The following is a 6,001-nucleotide window of genomic DNA, read 5'->3' on the forward strand; positions in this document are numbered from 1 at the left end:
ATATCAGGAATATGTAGGCAGGGCATTAATTTACAAGTGTAAAGTTAACTCTTTGAAGTACATTATTATACTTCTCTATAATGTCTACAAATGTGGAATTTGGACCTACCTGTAAAACTAAAAAAAAGTAATAAAAAAACGCCAACAAGATGTTAAGTAAAACATTCCAGGCATAGCTGCTAGAATTCTTTTGAATCATTTTAGAGATATGGCCTTGAGGGCATTGTATTTTTTTTCTTTTTGTAACAAAGAATATATTGTGTATATATTGTGTATATGTATAGTGTATTTTGTAGCAAAGGAAAATATTGTGTATCTGTATGTATGTTTCCACTTTGCCATTATATGTTGGTGCATAGAAAGCACAGGGAAGTTAATACTTTCACTTTGAGTCATATGACAAGAGGAAGCGATGGCTTGAGAACTAAGTAATCAACTACACTCCAAGTAATTGCCCAAATTTATCTCCTCTGTAGCTACATATTGTGAAAAAGTTTTTAGAAGCCCAAGTTGAAGATGGCTCATTTTTCAATTATATCTTTCTTTCACTGGCCCTTCCTTCCTTCCTTCCTTCCTTCCTTCCTTCCTTCCTTCCTTCCTTCCTTCCTTCCTTCCTTCCTTCCTTCCTTCCTTTATTAAATTTCAATAATGCCCATCTGAGTTAAGTGACTCTGGATGGTTTAGGATTACAATAATAAATGTGGTCTCTCTGAATTCAATTTTCAGAGAATTGTTTGCTGGAAGACATTGCCAAAATCATTATATAATTTATTCTCAAATAGATAAAAAAGCACACCTTTGATGCTTTCCTAAAGTAAATTACCAGGCATAATTAACCAAGTTAAGTGATATTCAGAGTGTAGATAATAATAGCAATTCTTGAAAACTCATGTTAAGTGTTTGTGTTTATCTGAAAAAGATCAGACCCCAGAGATCTTAGTTGGCATGGTAAACTTACTGGCAGATCAATGTTTTCTTGGCTGAGCATCTTTTCAAAGGCAGACAAAGAGGAAAGCGCAGTAAACACTTGGTGGAATCTGCAAATTTAGGTTATGTTTGACCAATTTCAACATCGCTGGGAGAACCATTATCTTGTTTACAGTACAAACCTGAACAAAAATGGTGTTGGCAAGTCAGGATAGGGAAAATTTTAAAGGACACCCATGGAAACTAAGATTCTCTGTTACAGAGAAAGAACTGTATACCATGCTACAGGAGCACAGTATCTCTTTAAATTGGAATTACCCTACTTTGCAAGAATGGATGTGTGCATCTTACATTTTCTGCATTCTCGCTGGATTCAGAGGAGTGTTATTGTCACAATATATTTTTCTACACTCTGCCCAGGTGCATTTTCAGGGAAGGAATAAAAAAAAAATTCATTGTGAGAAGGGGAAACAATCCCTAGTTAAGCCTCATTGTGCAGGAGGAGGAGTGGCAGTACCTGAGAGTAGAGTTAAAAGGCAGATCAACCTAGAATCTCTACATAACCACAATCCAACCCCCCAAGAATTCTGTTGACCCTTCTCCAATGCCAAACAGATTCTAACCCATTGAGAAGATTCTGTGCATAGACTTTTTAGCAAAAAATCTCTTTAATTGGACCTTCATATGTGGACCTCATCTTTTGTGCCTGATATATTGATAACATGAAGAAAAGTAGCTTCTTTCTTATGCTGTTCACTGGTAAAGTCAATGGCCTTGGAAAATAATGGAGACTGTTTAATTTTAGTGTTTAAATAGAAGTTTGTATCGGTGGAGATGCTGTATCTCAAGAAGTTGAACTAGATGATTACTAAGTCTTTTTAAACTCTAACATCATGAACAATCTCATCCTTTAAACAATCACTCCCACAATTTAGGAAAGTTGGATAATACCGGTGTATCAAGAACACAGCATGTTCATAAGATGTGCATTCATTTAATAGTTGTATCAAAACTTTTTTTAAGTGTAATAAATGAGATTATTTTAAATGATAGGTTTATTGATTGTTGATTTAGTTACAGGAATTAATCTTGTCATCATATATCACTTGAAATGTCCAGATTAAAGTCTTTCTAATTCACATAGAAATTTTCTGAAGTTTCTAATACATCTTATAATAGAACATGAGTGTAATATGTATATGTACATACATATTCTATTCTTATTCCAGTGCTATTAACTAAAACCAATGTTAATATTGATCTGTATATTTTACTTGCCTACTTTGTATGTGGATATATTTCAGGCAGTGCCTTAAATAGGTGAGCTTGCCTATTTCAATTCTGAATGAGAAGTTTTTTTTCCAAGGCCTGTTCTCTGTTTATTTTCAGCATTTTGAAAAAGTTTTCAGACCTTTAACAAGCAGAAGACATTAACCATACCTAAAAGTAACACTAACAAGATCAAGTGATTGTTTTCTGGCTACCAAAATTGCCAGCAGATATAAAAAGCTCATGTAGTATTTGAAGGTTATATCCAAGCTTAATTTTTAGGAAATCCCAAAGGAGATTCCACAGCTGCAAAAATGACTGCAAATGACTACATATGCCCTTGTTTTATTGATTTAATATACTCTTCCAATAACGAACAATGGGCTCTCAGTCAGTGTCGAGGTTGAATAAAATTTAGATTAATATTCAATCTCTTGGATATGCAGGAAGCAAGTTATTTAGGATTTTTGAAAAAAATGATCTGGGTCAAATCCAGAATAAAGAACCTGCCATGTTGGTGTAATAGACTACTTCAATTGCTAAACAGATGTACTTACTGATTTAAAGGCAACCTTTGATAGAAGATACAAGGACTTACCAAAGGATGGGATATCTGCTTCATCCCCTCTCTATTTCTTCTGGTACTTTCAACAGGGGCATATCTGCCAAATTGGTGTGCTGTTTATTCACTCTCTACTTCATTAAGCGCTAATAAAGCATCTATTATATGAGTTCCAGTTCAGCAATTTATATTCATGTAGAGTTTCATTTGGTCTTGCTTATAACTCCATATAAGTCAGTCAAACTCAAGTTTCAGATCGAGCAAAAATTATCAGTAATTTAAGTACAAATTACAAATGTTCCTTTAAAGTCTAATACAATGCTTGGTATTATTGGCTTGGGAAAATCCAAGGGTTGCATTTTACCTATAGGGGAAAAACTTTATGATTATCCTTGTTTTCTCATTGACAGTTGAATAGAATAGAATAGAATAGAATAGAATAGAATAGAATAGAATAGAATAGAATAGAATAGAATAGATTTTTTTATTGGCCAAGTGTGATTGGATACACAAGGAATTTATCTTGGTGCATATGCTCTCAGTGTACATAAAAGAAAAGATACGTTAACATAAGCAATCTAAAATAACAATCAGTATGTAACTTTAATTTTGAATTATCAGACACTGATTTTTTTTCCATGCTTCTCTATAATTTTAGCTCTATATTTTAGTCATTACTGAAAAGTAGAGGGTGGATTACCATAATGTATAGTTTAAATATTCAGGTTTATCATAACTTGAAGGCAATATTTGTCTTGAGTCTTTTCAATGGTTAGTGACCCTGCTGAAATCAACATTTGTCAAATCAAATTAGGCTGGTTGTTAATTTTAGACAATCATATTCATCTTTTTGATACTTTTAAGCAATCACTTAGTAAATCCCTGAGACATCTCAGTAGTTCAATATGCTAAAGGAGTACTTCACTCAATGCTGAAATTGTCAGAAAAAATATGAAACTTGCTCTAAGGTAAATAATGTTGGGTCACTTGAGATATATGCACGTTTGACATTTCTTAACTATTTAGCATATCTATACGTCAAATGCTATCACAGCATTTACTTTTCATTCTAGCAAGTTTGAGTCATTGGCACGTGTCAACTTCTTGTTCCTCCATGAAGATTAAAGATCTTTAAAATACTTCAGAAATGAAACAATTTTGTTCAAATGAAGAGTATTTATTTTCAAAGACCCGGAAATTACATGGATAGGAAAGTGAATAAGAAGAGTCTGAAGCCTGATACTTTGTATTTGAACACAAACCAGGAGAATTAAGACTACAGGGATTTGTCTTCTTCACAATTCCATAAAAATATTTTTATACAAATCATTAAAATAAAAAGAATGGAAGTTGAACAAATTACATATGTTCTGATCCTATTTGGCCCATAGTAGAAAGCAATACCAAGAAAATGTGATCTCAATCTATTCAAAACATAACCAATTCAAGTGAACCACAATATCTACACAAATAATGGTCATTACTATATTATCTCTATAATTATGCATTTTGTAGTTGCAATGGAATTGGGGCCCAACTTGGAAGTCCTCTTGAAACCATTACTCTTGCTGAAAGAGCAAATTGGCAGCCATGGCATGGCCGGTTGCGCATAGGTCTGCCTTTGAAGATATGTGTAGCTTAGGGGCTACACATAGTCTAGAAAGCAGCCATTGTGGCAGTTTGGGATGCATCTCGATACACACATGTTATATATATACTCTGCAAGGTGCTCTGATTATCTTCTATAGAGCCATACATAGCTTAGACCTTATTATTTGTGAAGTTGTCTTTCTGCAGTTGTATCTGTTAATCAGACAGGATGGGTATACTCTTGGTTGTACCTATTAAACACTTACGTATACTGGTAAGGCAAGAATCTCTTGCCTTACCTCTCGTTACCTCTCATTACCTCTCGTCTGGACTACTGCAACGCTCTCTACATGGGGCTCCCCTTGAGGTGCACTTGGAGGCTCCAACTGGCGCAGAGTGCGGCTGCGCGGGTGGTGATGGGAGCGACATGGAGTTCCCATGTAACACCTCTCCTGTGCGAGCTGCACTGGCTCCCGGTGGTCTTCCGAGTGCGCTTCAAGGTTTTGGTTATCACCTTTAAAGCGCTCCATGGCTTAGGACCTGGTTATTTACGGGACCACCTGCTACCACCAATAGCCTCCCACTGGCCAGTACGCTCCCATAGAGAGGGGCTCCTCCGGGTGCCGTCGGCCAAACAATGTCGGCTGTCGGCCCCTAGGGGGAGAGCCTTCTCTGTGGGGGCACCTACGATTTGGAACGAGCTCCCCCCGGAGATACGTAGGATCCCGGATCTGCGCACCTTCCGCCGCGCGCTTAAGACTTTTCTATTTTATCAAGCTGGCCTGGCCTAAATCTTCCCCCTTTTTAAATGTGGAAATTTTAAATTTTAAATTCGTCTTATTTATAGGGTCATGGGTAAGGCGTTTTAAATTGGGGAGCCATTTTGGATTTAATTCTGTTTTAAACGTATTTTAATGTTTATATTGTATGTTTTTTAATTTTGGCTGTTCACCGCCCCGAGTCCTTCGGGAGAGGGGGCGGTATAAAAATCTAATAAATAAATAAATAAAATAAATAAATAAATATTAAGCGTGAAGAGAGGGTTTTGTTCAACACAAAACAGCCATATGGAAAACTCTGGATCTGATTTATACATTAATTGCATGAAGTTTGTCTAGGACCAAAAGCTTCAATGCCTAATTCAAATAGAACTAAAATATTCTCATAGTCCAACTGCAGAAAGCCACAATCTCCAAACAACTTACTGTTTTGCTATGAAAAATGACTTGAGTAGGGGGAAGTAAGGGGGGATATTCCACGCCAAAACCAATCAGTTCCACAGCCTCCTAGATAGTCAAGAAATGCTTCTCCACCTGAGACTGGCTGAACCTGAGAAATAAAAAAGAGAGAACATTGACGAATAGCAGAGAGGATCTGTGCAAAGACGTGGTGTGAAGCATTTCTTCCTTAAGTACTTCTTCCTTATTCCTTAAAGACCAACATGATCACCGAACAAATAAATTTTCCAAAAATATTCTTAGGGTAGGCTCCCTTTTCAGATTATGCTCTGAAAATGAAAGAAATAAAGGAAATAAAAATGATAAAACAACATAGAGACAAAGTACTATTGAAATTATTATACACCAATGAATCTGGCTCTGTGTTTTCTTTCTAACATTTAGTCTTCTTGTCTAACAAAACATACCTCATTTT

The sequence above is a fragment of the Pituophis catenifer genome, unplaced genomic scaffold (genome assembly GCF_029215685.1).
Source record: "Pituophis catenifer annectens isolate HBS135680 unplaced genomic scaffold, rPitCat1.0.hap2 SCAF_3, whole genome shotgun sequence".
In the NCBI taxonomy this organism is placed as follows: Eukaryota; Metazoa; Chordata; class Lepidosauria; order Squamata; family Colubridae; genus Pituophis; species Pituophis catenifer.